Below are 22,804 nucleotides of genomic sequence, written 5' to 3' on the forward strand. Positions count from 1 at the left end.
AGAACAGATTGCTAAGTGTTTGGGGGAAGAGTAGGGCCCGGGCAGAGAGAACACAGAACAGATTTCGCGAAGGAGAGAGAGCGAGGGCGACACAGTGAGAAGGAAAGCCAGCAGGGAGAGAATCGCTTGCAGAGGGGGCTACATATATATATATATATTTATATCTGTGTGTGTGAGGTGGGACGGGCTTCAATCAAAGGCGAGAAAGGGAGAAGCCAAGAGAGATAAACAAGAGGAGAGGACAGTGCTCATACACTGTCATGAAAGAGGGACGGAGCAGAAAATAACGCATGTAAAAGATAAAAGAGGACAGAAAGGTTATGGGTGAAAAGAAGCTTCACACACAGAGAGTGTCTCAGGGATAAGGGGCAGGGTTACACATGAAAGCTGAATGTCTTTCTCATTAGCTATGTATATATCTACTGCCCAGTTTCTCAGACCGCCACTCATTGCTAGCTGCAACCCTCCTCTCCATCTCTCCTTTATTTTCTCACAAATGCTTTAACACCTTTCTCCCGTCTTATTTGTCAGTGTGCCTGGCAATCAAGTTTCCTCCCGCCTCCTAACAACCCTGCTGCCTCTGTCTCTGGTGCTGAAATGAGCAGCCTGACCCTCCCGACCAATCGCAGATCTCCTAGGCAGAACAGAAGGCCTTGCGTGGGCGTGTCTTGTTCTGGTCCTGATGCTGGCATAGACTCCATTGCTGTAATAGAAGAGGTAGCAGCATCATCTTTTGTGAGCAATATATGGGCCTGTGTGTACCGCTTCTGAAGGATCCATTTCTGACTGCTTGCAAATCTGCTAAGGATCAGGTACTCTAAAGAGGGAGTGGGTTATTTCTGGAATAATGTATAAAAAAACCAAAAACACATTACTGAATATATTGTAAATTAGAATGAAAATTGGTATTTTCTCTTATTGCAAATGATTAAGCATCCATAATTTTCTGCAGTCTTGCCTTGCATGAGTTACTCTAGGGACAGCTGAAGGTAAAATAACCCCCCTCCCCCATATTATGAAAAGCTTTTGAGCATAGATCGACAGTTTTGTGCTAAAATTAACACATTCCCTATCACAAGATAAAACAATATGCATAATACTCGGTCAGTGTAAGTATATCTGAGGGAGGAGGAAAAGGGCAGATCCACCAACAAATGCTGCAGCCATGCAAAATATCTTATCCATTTAATGAAATAGGTTTTTCATGTTTTTTTCTTGTGTTTTTTATGAAAATGCAATCTCATTTGAAAAAGAATATTGATGCTGGTATGCATGAATGCATTGCTCATTATATTACTGCCATTGCAAGATGTGGGATCCCCTTAGATAATGCATAAGGGCAGACAATGCAGTTGTATGAATTTTGAGTAATGTGTTAAATCAGGCTAGTTCTATGTATACAGGATTTATATGTAAACTCATATGTCATCTTTTTCTTTGCTTGAAAAAGAGGCATTTGGGGGAAGCATTAATCAGAATGGGTAGGTAAAGGTATGTTTACAGCAGGCCAGGTAAGAGGGAAATTAATTTGCCAGTATTCTTGCAGTAGATGCCAAGTGGTTTACTCTCTCTCTCTCTCTCTATATATATATATATATTTATACACCATCATGTGTATAAATCTAGGAGTTCTTTTATAATGCTGTAGATTGTTTTTACCTTGCCTTTGATCAATTATATAAACATTCTAGCACTGCCTGCATACACTTACTTAATGAAAAGCAGTTTAAGCAATAATTCATGCTATATAAGGCTAATATGAAAATTATGTTTCATGTAACACATAAAAAGAGATACACGTGGAGCTACATATTCCCCCTCTACAAATATATGATGGCAGAATTTATTGCATTTATTGCAGTTTATAGTATGAGGGATCTTGAATGTCTTTTAACTCAATAGTGCATTAGTGATTTTAGCTGTCAGTTGAAGCACATGCAAAAGTGATTATTGTTGTCCATGGGAATTCAAAAGGGGTTAAATGGCTAGTGCATTGATATTCACTTATTTAGCAGGAGGAAGATTTTTCCCAAAGCAAAAAAGAAAATGTCATTTTGCTCAAGAAACACAGAAATAAATAATTATTGCAACTGTTGCATTTAAAAAAAGTGAATATAGAAATAAAATGACATGTAGGTGAAGGGTCCTGTATTAGTGTACATATATTTGGTATATTTCCTGTTTGTTTATAATTATTAGAAATCTGTAACAGAGAAACTACATTTATTTTTGGAACCCAACTTGCAAGTATTATTTTATATGACACTTGTAATTTTTTAACAAAGGCACAGCTTAGATTTATTTGATTAGGATATTTAGTGCATTGTGTGTAAGGACAATGAAGAAAGATAAAGCTTAATCATCCCAGTTGTTCTGTTCAAATTCAATTTTTAATAGGCATATAACATGGTAAACCAGGGAGAGACTGGCTTTGGTAAACCAGAGAGAGGTTGGTTTTGTAACATAAAATGTAGATAGGTTGCTGAAACAAGAAATACTTGGGTGATATGAAACTGACATTGCATTGTGTTTGAGAGAAAACCTGGAGCAAAAGGCATTTTTGTGTACATTCCTAAAAATGTTTCATGATAAAAATAGAATCTCAAATCATCATAGTATAAAGTAGCAGTAGGTCGGCGAGAATCCATTACGGTTCTTGCTAAGATGCTTCAGATAAATGGGTTTATTTAATAAATTTGCAGTGACACCAGGGCATGGAAATGTTGCAGCTGTGATGTTTGACAGCCTTTGGTGCAGTTTATAGGGGGAGGCGGCATTGGAAGAGACCAACAGAGGAAGAAACATACGGAAAAGGAGAGAGAGACAGGGAAGGAGGGGGAGACAGACACACAGACAGTATAGACGTAGAAGGAGAATAGTAAGAAAAAGGAAAATGAAGCCAGGGACTGGAAGTAGAAATACAGCATAAATGTAGCACAAGGAGGAAGCGACAGAGTGGCATATGAGCTAAAAAAAGAGGGAGAGTGGGGCAGCAGTGAAAGATAAGCAGATTTTATAATACTATACTCACACATATGCATACATGTCTTTTATGTGCACCCCATGTATACACAATTATGTATTATAGATATTCTCCTCTCTCCCCCCCACTGCTTTATACCTGTGTATCAGTATGTAATGTGTAGTGTTCTCAACTAATTATACAGTTCTGCATCCTCTTATAAATGAAAAAAAGCTGCAGTGAAAGAACATGAGCAGTTAGCAATCTTCCACATACTAATCAAAGGTTTATTATACTTTCAATTACCTGGTAATGATACAGACACTTTAGCTCACATATGTATAGACAAAGAGACTCAAAACAGACCAGAATTAGGTATACTACACCATTTGACAGTCTGCCAGTATGCAAGTGAAACAAGACACAGAGATGCAGATAGAAACATGCCCAAATACCCAGGAAGAAAGACACACAGTCAGGTACATATAAAGAATGTTGAATAAAGAATGACAAACACTCATACTCTAGTCCCCCACACAAGGAATCAAGCAGACAGATAGGCAGACACAATTTACCTAGCTTCTTTACTAGTGTGTGTTGCTGGGTTAGTGCTGGCATGCTGCAGCCAGTATTTCTCCCTCCCCCTTTGGGTTCTGGTGTTTTTTTACAATTTACTGTGTGGCTGTGCATAGGTATGTGGTTTATCTCAGACAGGTTAAAGTAGACCATTATTATTCATTTCAACGTTCTCATAACCCTGAAAAATGTTCTTAGGAGAATATTACTGGTAAAGAGATTCAGCTGTCATTACACCATCTGCCACCGCTTGCCTTTTACTTGGCAAAGAAATGTACATGTATTTGTTTATATGAGAGAAAATGGTTAAAGGATCAAATAAGAGGTTGTGCATTTTAGAAAAAATCTGTATGCGTTATCTATTCATGTATAGATGGAACAATTATTTGTGCATTATCTAATATTATCTTAGAGAGAATTCACAAGTGTTGATTGTATTATATGAAATTGTCATATACTGTGGACATTTTTGTGTATACTGACAGACAAAAACAAGAAATCCTCTGCACTCACCCATACCCATTTATTTATGACATTAAGATATTTTGTGTATATGGCAACAAAACAGAGATTGTTTGCTCATATATTGCAATATATTCAAGCTGGCCAACTGCGTCAAAGTCATTCCTTATCTGGCCAATCCAACCCTCATTTCAATCTGTTTCAAGAATGCTATTATTTATTTACATACATGTTTTACATACAACTCTCCAAGGTTATAAAACTACCAAGTTGTTGCCCTTTTTGTTGGACATGACAGGGATCACCTGACAAAAGTTGGGAAATCATGAGTGTTATAAAATGAAGATGACCACTGCTCTTTTTAACCAAAAAAATTTAAATTTAATTTTTTTTTTTCAAAAAAAGTGGGAAAAGGAAAAGTTGTGCTCACCACTAAACAATTTAAAATTATCAAGCAGTGTGCAATGAGTGTGAGCAAAATTCATTCAGACAAAGAAAAGAAAGCCTCTGTTCTAACCCATTATCAGTATAATTTAGGGCTCGTGTACATCTACAAGTGCATTGAACAAAGTGCATTTTCGAGCGCATTCACCATGTTTTTTTCCACAATTCAAAATTTGTTTCCTGCATCAATAGAAACAGCAGCGCTCATTTAGAGCGGAAATCAAGAAAGACTGAGTGGCGCCAAGCACAAATATATGGAAGTGCAAGGATCACATTTTGACACAAGTACTTTTAATGAAAGTGGTTTTACCCAACACTGGGGGAAAATTATGTGGACTGCAACTGCACATGTGAATGATGTGAAAGAGCCCAATTAAATTTTGTTTTAATTTTGTGGATTTTGTGTATGACTTTAACACATTTTGCCAATTTGAATATCTTACAATAAATGCACAAACACACCCTGTTTTGTTTAAAGGAAGTGCATTATATGGTAGCTGTATGCAAAAAATATCTTAATGTCCTTAATATATTGCTATGGGTGAATATAGAGGATTTGTTGCATCAATTTTGTGGTCATGCCCTTTTTGACTCTTTTATCAAAGGGTAAACTCAGAGTCTGCAACAGTTTGCCAGGAAATCTATTCACTTGATTATGATTTCAAGGGCATATTTAACAAAGAGTGAACTCTGTTTTTATCAGCCATTACAGTTTTCTAGAAAGATGATCCTGAGACATTTCCACTGTATGTATTTGGTGTGAGTACTGGCTTTACCTAACCACAAGCATACATATAATATGAGAGCAGTAAAAAGGATTATTTTAATAGGAAACAACATTTTTTGATGCTTCATCATTTGAAATTGAATTCTTGTACTTAAACCAAATAGATTTGAAATGTCAATATGTAAATATATTCAGTCAGAATCTGTGATTCCAATACAAGTTGGATAGAAATAATGTGACTCTGGAATATATGCTGCCTATATGGAGACTTTTGCATGGCTGGTGCAAACTCTAGTGGACAACATGCTCTTCAGTTAATAATGGCCCCCTTTTTCCAAAAAACTTCTTGTCACCAGATTGTACAACGCAAGGTCCCCATAGTGCCCAGAAGAGCAGGCAGAGATGTTGAATGTATATCCAAGAAATAGGGTAAGACTGGAGTTTTACAGGACAGAGACACAGTACATAAAAAAACATGAGGCAGAAAATAGTCAGGAGCTGGGGCAAAGCTTGTTCAGGAGCAAGCACAGGGTAGGAAGGAGTGCAGAAAGGTACATGCCTTGAGCAGGACCTATAGGGCATATTTACTAAAATATGAATTTTCTCCTCATCTAGATCCAGTTCACCAATTTGTCCGGAGTATTTTGACAACACATTTCTTATTAGCTAAAAATCGTATGTACGCTGTTGTGAGAGAAATGTGGTGAAAAGAATTCAACAGTGAAAGTTCAACAGTGTTTTTTTCGAAATCCTTCAAAGGTTTTTTTTTGCCATAAAGAAATGACGTGTGGGACATTTTATTAGGAGATGAAGTAGATGAGATGCACAAGTGGCTGCCCTATCTTTCAAAATGTTTGCCAGCCTAAACCTGGAGAAATTTCATTCTTGCGCTCTTAATAATAATAATTTGGTGAATATTCACTGTAGAATTTTCACATGGTGAAAAGACTTGAATGTTTGCCAGTCAAAAAGAATTTAATGAAAGGTCAGTTCTCCAAAACTTGGCATGCTCTACTTCTAGGGGCTGATTTACTTACCCACGAACGGGTCGAATGGAGTCCGATTGCGTTTTTTCCGTAATGATCGGTACTTTGCGATTTTTTCGTATGTTTTGCGATTTTTTCGGATTCTGTACGAATTTTTCGGATCCAATACGATTTTTGCGTAAAAACGCGAGTTTTCCTATCCATTACGAAAGTTGCGTAAAAAGTTGCGCATTTTGCGTAGCGTTAAAACTTACGCGAAAAGTTGCGCATTTTTCGTAGCGTTAAGTTTTAACGCTACGAAAAATGCACAACTTTTCGCGTAAGTTTTAACGCTACGCAAAATGCGCAACTTTTTACGCAACTTTCGTAATGGATACGAAAAACTCGCGTTTTTACGCAAAAATCGTATTGGATCCGAAAAATTCGTACAGAATCCGAAAAAATCGCAAAACATACGAAAAAGTCGCAAAATATTCGTTTTCAAGTCGGAACTTTTCCAATTCGGGTCGGATTCGTGGGTTAGTAAATCAGCCCCCTAGTGTTGTAGTAAATTTTCATTTTTGGTGAAAATACTCCAAATTTTAACTTTTACTCTTTAGTAAATATACCCAAGTTAGCTCCTGGATAATGTATTACAGATTACTCAGTTAGCAGAGCTTAGAAATGAACAGGAGCAGGCTGTATGTTAAACTTGTGAAACTCTTCTTAATACCATAGGTGAAAACATTTGTGGGCAACAAACATGGTCATATGTGCCAACTTTTTTGTACTTTGCCCCACTTCATAAATGAACCATATTGGATTCATCTTGTGGGAAGGCCACAAAGGCCCAGGCCTAGGGTGGGAAGGGTGGCATGCCTCCCAGCCGCACCTGTGATTTATTCTTCCTATGCTGAGTCTCCTATGTCCAGTCCCCATCATTGTGGTTGTCTGTAGGAACTAGCGAGCCAGGCGCGTGCCTGGGGAAGGCAGCAGGAACAAGTGCATAATGTACAAACGCACACTGCGAATGGGGGGCAGTTTAAAGAAGGAGACAGCTGGCTTAGAGCCGCTATATTTTTAAATCCGGCACTGCATAGGAGGCCCCTATTTATTTGAAATTACTCTTAAACATACTTTTATTATGAGGGAAAAGAATGTTTCACCACTATTTAGCATTTCTTCAGTGCAAGGGCTGTAAAGCTATTGAACTCCAACTAGTGGCGAGGGTGATAGACTACTGAATTAGATTAAGCCTATTAAGCAGAAAATGCTATTTAGTTTTGATATCAGCATTTTGTAGTTGTGTTATTTTATAATGCACCATTTGTGAATCTATTGCTAGTATGTTATGTTGAAGAAAAAAGTTACAAGGACTACATTACAAATAGTGAGTGCAAATACTGTAGGGCTCATTTATAATCACAAGTTCAAAGCATAATTTTAGAGGCAAAATTTAGCACATATTAAAGATAATCAGAAAGATACCCATACATGCTTTTTAACAATTTGTTGTAAGCACCAATGCGCCCCATCAGCCTACTCTGATGAATAGCAGCTACTTCAAATCATGAAAAAGGATAAAGGTGGCCATACACTGTAAGATCTGCTCAGTTGGTGAGGTCACCAAGAGAGAGGATCTTCTCCCGATATGCCCACCTGCAGTTGGGCAATATTGGGCTAATTCTAGGGCCAGACAATTAAATTAAATTGGCGGGCATAGGCACCATTGGATCAGGGACCGCAGCAACAAGCTCATGAGGTCTCCAATCCGACGGAAAAATCAAACCTGTCCGATGGGGATCTAGCAAATTTCAGGCCAGTTTTCGGTCAGGGAGTTCCGTGGATGGTACCCATACACATTAACATGCTTGCAAAGCATCCTTGTCCAATAACTTTTTTTAAAAAAGGATCCTACACAACAAAAGTCTATATTGACAGAAGGTCAAGCCTACAGCTGAAATTGTGGCCCTCCATATGCTGTTAACTAAAATATTGCAACAAAGTAGCTCCTTTATACTTAATCCTGCACCTCATTGTGGTTGGATTCAGTTTGCTGGGTAGGATTAGGTGAAAAGTACAGGAGCAAGAATGTAGTCCTGGAATTAAGACCTGCCTTCATGTTACTTCCAGGGCTCCGGTTGTGTGTTATCCATGCAAGTCATCCACGCAACTGACTTGCACCCAATACATTTTACACTAATGTTGTTTCCTGCACCATGAGCAAGAAATGAAGCAGTTCTTACCCATCCCCCAATTCAAATGTAACATGAGCACAGTTTATCAATGCAGCTTTTAATTAGCATCTGCACTGGTAAATAATTAACAATATTATGTGTTTATACCAGCATAGTACTATGCACAACCTAGACACTGGGGTGGTAGTGGATGTGATCTACTTAGATGTTGCCAAATAATTTGATACAGTACCATACAGAAGGTTTCTAATTAAATTAAGGAATAATGGTCTGAATCAAGTTGTACTTGGCTAGAAATCTGCCTGAAGAATAGATTTCAAAGAGTGGTGGTAATTGATACCTTTTCTAACTGAAGCAGTGTTCTTAGTGGAGTTTTGCTCGGTCCTTTGCTTTTTAACTTATTTATTAATGACCTTGAGATTAATATTGTAAATACTGTCTCCATTGTTGCTGTATATAATCTGTACAAAACTATAAGTTCTATGCAGAATGTTGCAGATTTGAAAAAAGATTTGACTAAACTGAAGAACTGGGCAGCAAACTGGCAAATTATGTTCAGTATTAATAAATGCAAGGTTATGCACTTCGGTAGAAATAGTGTTATACACTTAATAGTAGTGTTTTGGGGTTATCCTTAATTGAGCAGGGCATTTTTATGGATAACAAACTGTGCAGCTCTAAGCGGTGTCACTCAGTGGTGACTACTAAAGCAAATAAAGTACCGTCTTGCATAAAAAAATGGTCATTAACTTGAGGAATATAACCATAATTTTGTTTCTTTTTCAATCCCTGGTAAGGCAGCACCTTGAGTATGCAATCAGCTTTGGGCCTCAGTTCTTAAGAAGGATATTAATGAGCTGGATAAAATGCAGAGACATGCAACTAAACTGGTAAAAGGAATGGAACAAGTCAACTGAAAAACTATTGAAAGGGGTTGGAATTGTTTTTTTCTGGAGAAAAGGCACTTGTGAGGGGATATGATTACTCTTTACAAATACATTAGAGGACATTATAGACAAGTAATGGGGGATCGTTTTTTCACATAGAAAAGATCAAATAACCAGAGGCTACTCTTTTAGAATTGAGAAAATTAATTTTCATTTGAAGCACTGAAAATAGTTCTTTACAGTAAGGGCAGTGAGGTTGTGGAATACCATATCGGGTGATGTTTATGTTTTTAAGGATGGCTGGGGTGACTTAATAGACAAAATAACATCCAAGGCTACAGTGGTCTCCATAAATACAGTTTGTTTAGTAAAGAAATATGTGAATATATATTTTAAGATATGTGAGTGTATTATTCGGTCTTTATAGGGTTGTTTACATTTATATGCACTGGTGGTTATTTGGAAGGGCTGAACTTGATGGATTTTGTCTTTTTTTACCTAGATAAACTATGTAATTATCTAAGTTGTTCACAATTTGTGTATGCAGTTCTGAAAGATAATGTATTGTGTGTAGAACCCTTGTGAAGTTCAAAGCTGATTTACACACTTAGGTGTTGAAATAAACTAATGCAGTTGCCACACAGTCTACTACATGTCTGGTTCCTAAAGCATCTGTGCTTGTAAATAAAGCCTAATTTCCATTATTTTTAAAATAAGGCACTAGTTAGTCAAGTACAGGTATGGGATCCCTTATCCGGAAACCCGTTATCTGGAAAGCCCGTCTCCCATAGACTCCATTTTAATCAAATAATTCAGAATTTTAAAACTGATTTCCTTTTTCTTTGTAATAATAAAACAGTACCTTGTAATTGATTCCAACTAAGATATAAATAATCCTTATTGGATGGAACAAACCTATTGGGTTTAATTAATGTTTTATTGATTTTTTAGAAGACGTATGGAGATCCAAATTACGGAAAGACCCCTTATCCGGAATACCCTTGGTCCCGAGCATTCTGGATAATGGGTTCTATACCTGTACCTATAAGGCAAACCATAATCAAGCAAAGTGACCTACCAGCCTCTGCAGTGTGAGAAAGAGAGCTGAAAAACTATTAAATGATAAACCATTCTGTAATATGAGATTGCTGAGCCTTGAATGTAGCCCACACAGTACATGTTTAGCCTTTTATGTTTAAATCAACCTTCCTAATGGCTAGTTAATCCAAAGCAGGTTAAAAACCCCATATGAAGCCTCTATAATTTGCCAGAGGGGGGGGGGGGTTATTCCTGATTCCAAGATGACAGTCGGACCAGTCCCTGGATCAACTTTGTCCTAAAAGCTAATTTCAGTAACCTTAAATTTTCTCATTTGCAAAAAAAAACCATCATCCAACCCCTTCTTGAAGCTAGCTAATGTATGTAAAGCACCGTGTAAATATTTTGGCCTTAGAAAAGTTTGTCTTAGAAGAGTGCAGTTGCTTGCTAGAGATGGCATCTCATCTCAACCCATAAATATTGTTACTATAACAACCAGGAGTACATCCACACTTTGAAAAGACTACATCTTTGACAAACTTGTTGGGTCCTTTTGTTTAATTGTATAATATAATATTTATGAAGTGGGTCACAAGAATAAAAGGCTGATGCACTGTCTACTCCAGTTTTTCATAATTGCCTCTTCTAACTTACCTAAAACTGATTCTACACAGTCTCCTGTCTAACACTCCTGCTGGCTTTACCTTATATTTCTTGAACTATGCCTGATGGTTCTTTAGCAAACCCACAATTCTAGACAAGTCACCCATCCAGGAGTATAGAAGACTCTTGAACTCCGTCTTGTGGCCCTCTATACAAAAGGGGTGGTTCACCTTCAGGTTAACTTTTAGTATGCTACAGAATGGCCTATTCTTAGCAACTTTTTAGTTGGTCTTCATTTTTATTTCGTAATAGTTTTTGAATTATTTTCTTCTCCTGATGCTTTCCAACTTTAAAAAGGGGATCAGTGACCCCAGCTGCCAAAACACTATTGCCCTGTAAGGCTACAATTTTATTAATATTGTAACTTTGTATTACTTATGTTTCTATTTAGGCCAATTGCAAATTGTCTTAGCATTCTCTACAATCATACTTAAAGTTAAATTAAAGGTGAACAACCCCTTTGAAATTTAAAATGTAAGGTAAGGATTAAAATTGCAGTGCCACTATATCCTCCTCCTATTGTGCATGGGAAATTTTTAAGAGCATGAGCAAAGGTGCAAGGAATCCAAAATAAAAAGCAAAAAAATGCACATTTTTAATATCTCACCTAACCTGGGGGGGGGGGGGGCATAGCCTTGAGAAGGCAGGGCTCAAGAAAAATGGTGAAATCCACAATACACTTTGCTGTTCCAAATAATTATATTGCTGCAGGTCTCTGCTCTCTGTTTCAGAGTGCAGTGAACAGCAGCTGACCCTATAAATACAGCATTGCCATTATTTGTGAGGGGTTCCTTACTAGCAGATTCTTAACCTAGGGAGAATTACAGGTGCAGAGTAGAGCCAGATTTGGGGCAGTAGTATTCTCTATATGAGTACTAAGGGATGTGCTGTTATACCCCTTAGTGCTCTTACATATGCCTGGGTATCATTGGCTTTGTGCAAACCCTCATTTTTTAAATATCAGGATAACACTTTTCTAGACGCATGTAGATGCAGAAGTCAGGGCAAATTAAGTACCCCTTGTAACTGAAATTGTCAAGAAACAAAGCAAATTAGGGTTCAGAATGCTTATGACTACCTAATCTTGCAGATATTCTACCTTTTCCAATGCAAAGTAAACTCCTATAGAAGCTTCTGGAGTTGTAATTTCCTATTTTTGAGTAAATGGTATGTCTTAAAAGCTAATTTACAGGTATTGGTGCAATTATGGTTCAAAGAAAAATGTTCAGATGAATATGCAAAATGAAAAATGGGAAGTTAGTTTATGAGATGTTTGTTGTATAAGGCCATAATAATAATAATAGATCTGGGATATATAAAATGATGTACTACAGTGCTGTCCAACTTCTGTTGTACTGAGGGCCGGAATTTTTCCAACCTACGTGGTGGAGGGCCGATAATGGAAGCCAGTTTTGACAACTCCCCTTTTTGAAACCGCACCCACTTGAAACCACACCCATGTTATCACATGACCATACCCATATTAATGGTTGTAGTACAGCAAAAACCTGCCATACTCTGCCTTTGTGTGTGCCATACTCTGCCTTCCCTACCCTGCCTGTGTGTACCATACTCTGCCTGCCCTACCCTACCTGCGCGCCATACTTTCACTGTTGGCTGGTTTGTGCCATACTTGGCCTGTGTGTGCCATACTCTGCCTGCCCTACCCTGCCTGTGTGTGCCATACTCTGCTTGCCCTATGCTGCCTGTGTGTATGGCACACACAGGCAGCATACAGTGACACAATGCTGGCACTGCTCCTACAGTCTGCACAATAACTATATATTAAAAAACTTTTTAATTGCAGTACCACCTCAGTATATGTTCTTTTTGTAGTATGCAGGGATTATTTGTGGGTATCTACTCCTCCTGAGGTGTGAACAGGGGAACAATGGGGGTGATTACAGCCTGAGCCTGAGGTGTGAACACTGCAGGGGGTGAACAATACAGAGATTAAAAGGTGTGAACAACACAGGGGATTACATATTTAAACAATACAGCCTGATTACAGCCTGAATCTGAGGTGAGAACCATGCAGGGGGCAGTTAATCACAGTACTGTACTTTAAAAGCTTACACAAGAGTAAGCCATCAAAGCAGCCAGACAGGTGGGGGGCCACACAGAGGCCCGCGGGCCGCCAGTTGGACAGCACTGATGTACTAAATATCAAGGACTGATCAATATACAGTATGAGAGCCCATGAGGCGTTGAAAGCTGAAGGGATGTTTTTACCATGGCATGGTTCAATAGAAAGTGATAAGGTGATGTTGACAGGCCTACGCATCTTAACGCCATCTGAAGAAAAGCAGTTTCATGGTTCATAGGCTCCCAAATTGTAGATCTGTACCCCTAGGGGTGCTTAAATTAGTGGATGGAATGATTCAGCCTGAATGCCAATTAGAGACATTTGACATAATCTGCTATATTTGCTTATCTGCTATGCTTGATACACCCGCAATGGCATTCTTTTTAAATATTGGTAACCTTGTATGATATTAGAATTGCACCACATTATTACAATCTCAATTATACAACAACATTTGTGTTATATAAAAGCAACATACATAGTACAAGTAACAGATATACAACGGAATATGAATGAAAAAAAGATAGTTGTGACAAATAAAACCTGAAGTATAAAAGGTTTTAGTAAAATTATCAGTGAATTCTTGGGATACAATCTCTAATGACTGGCAGAACCTCTTCTGGTTGCTAGTTATTGGAAAGAAAGAGTGGGCTTCATACTCCTGTAATGAACTGCTGAACTTGAATTGTTCATTGTTCCCTACAGATATTAGGTTCAGCCTCTCTTTATCAGTGTTGAATCAGAAGTGCAGCAGAAAGGTCTTACGTGCTCACCTCTCCCTAGCTTGCCAGACATACTCCCTGTAGGCTCACATTCTTTTGAGGAATCATCAAAGAAAAGCCATGAGGCCTGCTAAGGCTAGGAAATAGTATCAGTAGAAAATAGGTACCACAACTGAAGTTTTTGCTTGTACAAGACCATTATGCATTACTTCATAAAAATATTCCAGCCATGGTTGTGTTCTTGCCATTTGTAAAGTAAAGATACAGTGTTCTTTTTAAATTATATGAAGCTCTATGGAAAATGCATGGTTTGGACTTAGTCCAGTTGTCTAATGAAGATCAGGGGATGTGCTCTCATAATGGTATTAGTTGCAAAAAAGTGAGTGCTGCCAGGAAACTGCAGTTCCACACATACTGTTGATAGAAATTATGGTAGACCTTGAAATCAGTTTGCAAAAGCATGCTACAAGATGATCGTCTGGTGAGAGATGCAATGAGTATTTTCCACCAGTGTTAAAGGTGGTATACACCAGGGAAAATGCCTGGTTTTGCAGAAAGTAGTGTTATTTTCTTGTTAGTGGCTTAGGAAAATCTGGATAGATGAGTCCCTATTATAAATGGAGGGAGAAAAGGATAAGTCCTCCATTCCGTACCCCGTTTATTGTTTTCAGCTGCCCAGCTGTAGAGAGCTGCCGTGAGCAAATAAAAGAGCTGTGGGATTACACAGCAGAGTTCACTCTCAGAGCAAGGCACAGGGCAGGAAGGCTGCCTGTCTGTGTTAAGAACTCCCAGAGGGGCTGAGGGTGCCACCTGACACTGCAAGGAGCAGTGGGAGCTGTAACCAAGTGCCAGGAGTCACTGAGAAAGGCAGGAAGGCTACCTGCCCGTGTTAGGAGCTCCCAGAGGGGCTGGGGGTGCTGCCTGCCACTGCAAGGAGCAGAGAAAGCCATGACCACGTGTATGAGTGCCAAAACGTCAAGGCTTAGTGAGAAGCCAAAGTGTGCCAGAAGCTGGTGAGCTGGTATGCCAGGAAGGCGAGTCCCAAAAAAGGGACAACTCATGAATAAATTTGATGAACTGTTTGCTGATGAACAGTGAACTGTATTGTTTATGTTGGGAGGAGTTTGCCCCAAATAAACCTGTTTTGCCAGAATATTTTGTGTCCCTGTTTCTTATGCTCTTGATCCTCTACATACCTGCCTACCATAGATAATATCTCCCCAAAATTACATGAAGTGACCACACATACATGCATCATTATGGCCAGGCCTTCTGGCTAAGACTGCAGAGATAAATGACAACTTTGACAAGTCATGATTTCCCCTCCCCACACCTAAAACATTACCTGAAATATACAGACTCTAAGACAGAAGTGTCAGGATCTACCACAGCTGTAATTATAAATCATTCATATCCTTTCATATCCTTGCCAACCTTTTAAAACAAAAAAAAAAACAACCAATGCCAGCCATTGCAAAATTGACTATTGAAGCTGTTTTTGTATACAGTACCCAAAACATATGGCAAGGATCACTCTGTAGGAAACTTTGACCCTACTGCAGACTGTCTGACTGTCTGACTCTAAGATTGTCCATTCCAAATACAAATCTACCCGTTTGCTTACTGTGACTGCCAGTCAAATTCTGCATTAGTCAACCAGGCCACAGGTATTGTCAAAAATTTCAACACAAACTACTGATCCAACAGTATTTATTTTTAAGGTAATGCAGTATTGGGAACCTCCTCTTCCAGCAGACAGCCAATTATAGGTTCACAGAAAATTATTCCCTCTTGTCTAAACCTCTAAAGCTGCGTCGAATGTCATTCTCTGTTGGCAAAAATGATAGGGCAGTGAAAGGGGCTTTGGCTTTTTTTTTTTTTTATCAAAGGGAATGCCAAATGTTTAATAAAAAAAAATTTGAAAAAACTTTATTAAATAGCATATACCAGTGAAAGCAGAGACAAAAAAGAACATTAATTCCATTTGGGCATCTATGCGTATAGCCAAATAGCGTTAAATTCAAAATGTTCAGTTTATAAAATAGTCTTTCTGATGACCTCCCTTTGTCAAGAACAGAGATAATTCAATTTATGTTGCTGTTACATTGTTCCCAATTTAAAGAAATGGCATTCACGCTTCATACATCATACAATTATTATTTAACTTTTCAATAAACACCCTTTACATGATTTACTTCATGCATAAACTCAGTATCCTGATATATAAAATCAGTTTCTTATTCTGCTGGTGACAGGTGAACGTTGAATTGTAGTAAACCCAAATATGTAAGGTCAGTTTCACTCCTGTATAGTCTGTTGGGAAAAGTGATTGATGAATGGCTAGAAATAACCTGACTAGAAAATTGCCAATTTGTGTGCATTACAGGAAACAAAACTCAAACACCGTCAGAACATAAAAGTATCTCTTCCCACATTTCCACAATTTTAAAGGGAAATCACGAATGTGTAAAAATTGAAGCAGCAGTCCTGGTTTTTACTGCACTGTATTTACAATGAGTTCCAACCATCACTTAGTTTGTTGTTGTCAGTGAAACTGTAACTCTTACTATATCCAATGGGGAGAGGTGGGGGGAGTCAGCTAAACATACCTTAATTAACATAGGGAAGTGTGAGTAGTCATGTTTTTATTCATAGTTATTTTGTTTCCCAAGAAGTTGAGCCAATGTTTGTCATTGGTACTAGTGTTATGCCAGTAATGTCATACAGTAGTTTTGATACAATGATTTCGAGCTTATGGCTTGGGACTTAAGATTCTGGGTACACAGCAAGTCTTGGCATTTCCATGTAAAATGTCCATAATTATATGTAATATATTTCGATTAAATAGGAAGGGGCATGGGAGGAGTGCCTAGAACAATACTGGCTAGAAATCTGGCACTGGTAATGTTATAAATATTATTGGTGTACTACTAATATCTTTTTATTAACCAAGAAAAGTATTGTATTTCAGTGAGAAACTATATACTATTATTACTTTATTTAAGTTACAAGTCTGCTTTACATGTATGTTGTGCAAATATTTTTCTGGATTTACACCATTTGTTATGGTATAAGATAAGGCATTTATTTTTTTTAAGACTAGGGTTGCCTATGAACTAGTGGATGATTGGCCAACTGGGGTCAGTATTACTAATTTACTAGCAATGTAGTTAAAATTTGCTGTTCTTCCAGCCAACTTGCACAATTAAGCTTTCATACGTACTTCGGCCACCTCGGCACACTGACCACAGGGTGGGGGTAAAGGATGTGTGGGTGGTGGTGGGGACAAGGGCCTGGACCAGGGGTTAGTGACAGAAGAGGTATGTGCCTAAGCATGCCCTCACTGTTGCACCGAGACACATGCCTATTCTGCATACTCCTAGTTCCGGCCCTGCTGGTGAAGCACAATTGAAGCCAAGTTTGAAAAGTGTCACAAATCCCTTTGAATAAAAGATCAAGTGGTGTGGGATGGAGCCCACCAACTCCTTCCCAGATACATGTTTTCTCTGCTCTGAAAGCGTAAGTGGCAAAAAAATTGCTTAAAATATTGTCTTCAGCTGGTCCAAAGCAGGTGCAGCCCCCCTCCCCCCGGTAGTTACACCACTGGCCAACTTCACTGCACTTTTTTTGTAGCTTTTTTTGGGACCAGGGAGGCAAATAGGGCTGTATTTGGAGGTGTAGTGATGCAGATCGTGAGGGTGAAGGGATGCCTCCCAAGGGGTCCTAAATTACTTTCTGTCTTGCATTATTTCATGGAGGTTAACCTGTTAACATGCACCAAATATATCATTTTCTCATATAAAATTAGTATCTCTTTTGTTTTAAATGAAATTTCCCAGTCTTGCCAGAAGCTTTTTAATTTAAACCATTTTTCTAACTAGAACCTTTGGCTTAGCTGTTTCTTATCTCTCAAATGTAAATCTCACATTTATACATTTTACATTCCCCCCCCCCCCCCATTTTCTTTTTTTTTTTTTTACATCACACCAATTCTAAAAAAAAATCATTGGGTGATTTTAAAAATTTAAAATTTAAACACTGCTGAACTTGCTGGCACTAATATTATGAAAGTAATATTATGATGATATGATAATAATGATATGAAAGTCAGAGCATAAGGGATGCTGAATGTTGGTGCACTTCCTTTATATTCAGCTAGGGTTGGTGAGATCTATGTAACCCAAGAAAACTGCTAACATCTCAGAAACCAACAAAAATAGAATATGGTGTAAATTGCAAAAGAATTAAATGGACCACTCACATAACACACATTAATTTAGATTATATTCAGATATGTGCTTTCTGCTTGATCATTTATACATGAATCAGAAATTCTTTAAATACATTTTTGAGCTCCTTGCACACAATAATGCTCACAGCATTATGTACATTCTGTCTCACGTGAGCCTGTTGATGCTGCGTATCCCACTGTGGGCTGGGTCAATATGCACACCATAATTTTCACGAATGAAATACTAATGGCATTTTAGTGCCTAGCTGGAAATGACATAATCCATCCTCAACTGCATTCATTTGTACTTATCAGGCGCAAGAATATATTGTATTGTGTGTAAAAAATATGGCAATTTGCATCTGAAACTGGTACTTTGGACACTGCGCCTGGTAAGTACATTCTACTTACATAAAATTCTCCTTACCTTCTACCTTAACAGCAAGACTGGCGTGCTGGGTTTTATAAAACTAAAGCATGTAAAATGGGCCACATACAAAGTTGGGATGTATATTGCTGTACACCCACAATGCAGTGTTTTACCAAGATATCCAGTATAATAGCATGTAATATACTGTAACTTGTTCAAGAGTCACCAACACAGGAGCAAATTAGTGTCATTATTTACAAAGAACATATTGTTCTTACTACATGGGTGTACGAATGACATCACTCATTAAGGGAGCCATCAATAATGGCAATGGGCGCAAACTAGAAAGGGAAACATGGAATTACTGCCAGGTCCTGGTTAAGGGCAGGATTCCATTGCTGCCAGAATTCTCCTCCTCTCATCCAGGAAAGTTCAGGCCCTTCCCCTGCTAAAGTCCTTATCATGGCTTCCTATTAAACAAAGAATATCTTACAAACTCCTTCTCTTAACCTTCAAAGCCCTCTATTCCTCTGCTCCTCACTACATCTCTTCTCTGGTGTCTCCGTACATTTCAGGCCGACTCCTTCTTTCCTTGCAGAGCAACCTGTTTCCCGCCTTAAACCTTTTGCCTTGCTGCCCCTCACATTTGGAATGCCTTCCCTGATTTCCTCTGGAGAGAATCCTCCCTCAGTCTTTTTAAAACTAAACTTAAAGACTACATTTTGGAGCACTCACCCAGCACCTGATCTGGGAACCAGCACTTATATTGTAGTGTCACACACAGTGACCTACAGCACTTATATTTGCCTATTTGTGTCTGTAAGTTACCCTCCCATATAGAATGTAAGCTCTACTGGGCAGGGACCTCTATCCTCTTGTGTCTTTGACTCTTAACTGTATTTATCTTTTATTTATTGTTACACTTTGTATTTATCTATTATTATCTTAATAACCCCTGTTTGTATTAATGTATTCTACTGTACAGCGCTGCGTACATAAGTAGCACTTTATAAATAAAGATATACATACATACATACATCAGTGCACACACATTCAGATAATTCATTAGCAAGCACCAGTATGTGCATTTGCAAAGGAACATGCAAAGATCCAAGTACCTCTCTGAATGCATGTTAAATATTGTGACCATTATAGAACTTTGCACTGATGCTTGCATCTGTAAATGAGCCCTCATAACTTCTCTGTACAAGTACTCATAATCAGTTTTTGACATTGAATTAGTTATATATACTCTCATGCTCAATGTGCCTATGCTAAAGTGACCTACATTGTTACACAGTTAAGTTGGGTTAAAAAAAAAGACCAAAGTCTATCAAGTTCAACCCTTCCAAGCAAACCCCAAAGCACACACATTGACCCATGAAGACCTAACTATACAGTCACATACATAAACTATATATAACAACATCAATGCCAACTGTAGATTTTAATATCATAATATCCTTAGATATTATGCTTGTTCAAGAAATCATCCAAGCCCCTCTTAAAGACATTAACAGAATCTACCATTACAACATCACTCGGAAGGGCATCCATATCCTCACTGCCCTACCATCTACGCTGCTTCCATTCCTTGAATCTAAAGGGGGGCCTCTGGTGCGCTGATAATTTTTATGGAAAAAAAGAACATCCCCCATCCCCTCTAATGTACCTGTACAGAGTAATCATGTCCCCTCCAATCTCATTTTTGAATTATTGAAATAATTTTTTTTGATTTAGTTGCCACTGAATGACACTGCCTGAAATTAGACAACTTGTTATCTATAAAAATTCCCGAACAAACTAAAAGGATTGAGGAGACCACCTCATACGTATGCAAATAAGTCATAACAGGATTCTGGGAAGAAATTCCTTAAGGCTCCTAGAAAAGTCCCATTTACATGGGCTTGTCCCATTTACATGGGTTTATCCTATAGGCTAAAGCTCACCCACTGGGTTTAAAGCAGAAGCTGGGATAATAGCTGATCAGATTCCCAACTACAGACCGGTTTCGCCCTTCTTGGGGCTCATCGGTGTAGTGCAGGGTTTTCTGATCAGCTTTGGTAGAGCCAGGAGTGGGGATTCACGATCAAACTAAAAGGATTGAGGAGACCGCCTCATACGTATGCAAATAAGTCATAACAGGATTCTGGGAAGAAATTCCTTAAGGCTCCTAGAAAAGTCCCATTTACATGGGCTTGTCCCATTTACATGGGCTTGTCCCATTTACATGGGTTTATCCTATAGGCTAAAGCTCACCCACTGGGTTTAAAGCAGAAGCCAGGATAATAGCTGATCAGATTCCCAACTACAGACCGGTTTCGCCCTTCTTGGGGCTCATCAGTGTAGTGCAGGGTTTTCTGATCAGCTTAGGTAGAGCCAGGAGTGGGGATTCACGAACAAACTAAAAGGATTGAAAAATTCCCAAATCCTTCTGAATTAAGGATACCCTCAACACACTACTATTTAGTTTAAATTTAAATTATTTCTACCAAAGTTCATAACTTTGCACTTTTCAACATTAAACCTCATTTTCCATTTTGCTTCCCAGGTTTCCAATTTTGTCAAATTGCTCTGCAAAGTGGCAGCATCCTGCATGGAACTAGTTTCGCACAAATTGGTATTATCTGCAAAAATAAAGACAGTACTTTCAATACCCACCTCCAGGTCATTAATAAACAAGTTATAAAGCAAAGGACCAAGGACTGACCCCTGCGGTACTCCACTCACAACACTGACCCAATTAGAAAATGTTCCATTTACCACCATTCCTTGTTATCAATTCTTCAGGTTGTTCTCTGTCCAAGTACAAATATTATTTCCAGGCTAATATCCCTCAATTTTGTCATTAAAAGGGCGGTTCACCTTTAAGTTAACTTTTAGTATGTTGTAGAATGGCCAATAACATTTCAATTGGTTGTCATTATTTATTTTGCAGTTTTTTAATTATTTGCCTTTTTCAAATAATTAAAAAAGGCAGACTCACTCCAGCTTTTATATGGACTTTTAAATGGGGGGGTCACTGACCCCGGCAGCCAAAAACTATTGCTCTGCGAGGCTACAATTTTATTGCTATTGTTACTTTTCTTACTTATCTTTCTATTCAGATCCTCTCCTATTCATATTCCAATCTCTCATTGCAACTCTACTTATCAAGTCACTGGTTACTATGGTAATTTGGACCCTAGCAACCAGATAACAGCTAAAATTCTAAACTGGAGAGTTGCTGGACAAATAGTCAAATAATTAAAATAAACACAAATAGTAAAAAATGAAAACCAATTGCAAATTGTCTCAGAATATCATCTCTACATCATACTAAAAGTTAACTCAAAAGTGAACAACCCCTTTAACGTTTTGTACAATACTGTATAAAATGTTTCTGCAAAGTCTGCATGCATTTTGTAGGATCCTGTGTGTAGCTGCGCTTACAGGCAGAGCATTGACCTGAATGCATAGCGGAAATTGCATGCATGCTTTTCCATTTTTCAGGCCAATTTCTGGTCTGTTTTGCTGCACTCAGTCTGACACAGTGTGAAATTAATTTCTCACCAAATTTGAGCTAAATGACAAGGATGGTAAACTTGTATAACTGCTTAAACAAGTGAATCCAAAAATTCATGGCCAATTAGAAATATTTTCTAGGACATATCATGTAGGGTAGGAAAAAACCTAGGGGGAACTCAAGAGACCCAAGGTTAATAGTGCACTTCTGCCTGAAACCGACCCGCTATACAAAAATACCCTGTCTACTCAGTTGCAACCAGATCTTACTGAACAAAGTTTCCAAAGCACCCATAAGGGCAGGCAAGAGTATTGACTTTTAAAACAAGCAAAAGGGTTACAATAGGAAGTCAGCAGACCAGGGAATGGTAAAAACAAGGATGAGGCACAGAAAATCCTCAGAATCTAGACAGCAGTCAGTTCCAAGCAAGCACAGGACAGGATGAAAGGCAGGTACAGACCAGAAGCAGAAAACAGGAGCGAAGAGGAAGCAGAATCATTAAATTATTCCAACTATGGTCTAGAACTTGAGAACTATTACAGGACTGGGGCTTTTACAGGCAGCTTCACCTGCTAGAAAATGTAGTGCAGCTGATACCAGTTAGCTGAGCTTGGAATAAGGACTGCATAGAAAAAGAGAAAGTAGCATAGAATGCATTATGGTCCCAGCCTGGTTTATTTCCTTTCTCTGCAGCTGAAGTATTTTATACTCAGAGTACAACATATTTTGAGTACCACTGACTGGCTCAATAAATCAGGGTTTGCTCATGTCATCCAACTTACAATTACACCATAAATCACTATGGAAGCTTGTGATCCTGTTCTTTATAGGTGGATTGAGGTTTGATTAAGATAATCGTTCTAGTATAGATTCAACTAGACTGTACCAGCATCCTGTCTGCAGTATAGGGGTAATTATATTTACAGATAACTTGCCCTTAGGTTCATATTCCTAAGGACAAGGCGCCA

The 22,804-nt window shown here is 38.3% G+C and overlaps 1 protein-coding gene across 12 annotated transcripts in view; it reads left to right on the plus strand.

The window, feature by feature from the left end:
- Positions 1-520: 520 nt before the first annotated feature.
- The window catches only part of nrxn2 (neurexin 2), a 335,460-nt gene continuing 313,176 nt past the window's right edge, over positions 521-22,804 (plus strand). For 4 of the 12 annotated variants that reach the window (XM_018093455.2, XM_018093457.2, XM_031900704.1 and 1 more), the window contains exon 1: positions 529-812. The gene's annotated coding sequence lies outside the window, so the exon portion shown is untranslated. Of the gene's footprint in view, positions 813-22,804 lie in introns of all 12 variants that reach the window. The other 8 variants (XM_018093463.2, XM_018093466.2, XM_018093461.2 and 5 more) reach the window with 5 other exon arrangements.

The sequence above is a fragment of the Xenopus tropicalis genome, chromosome 4, assembly GCF_000004195.4.
Source record: "Xenopus tropicalis strain Nigerian chromosome 4, UCB_Xtro_10.0, whole genome shotgun sequence".
In the NCBI taxonomy this organism is placed as follows: Eukaryota; Metazoa; Chordata; class Amphibia; order Anura; family Pipidae; genus Xenopus; species Xenopus tropicalis.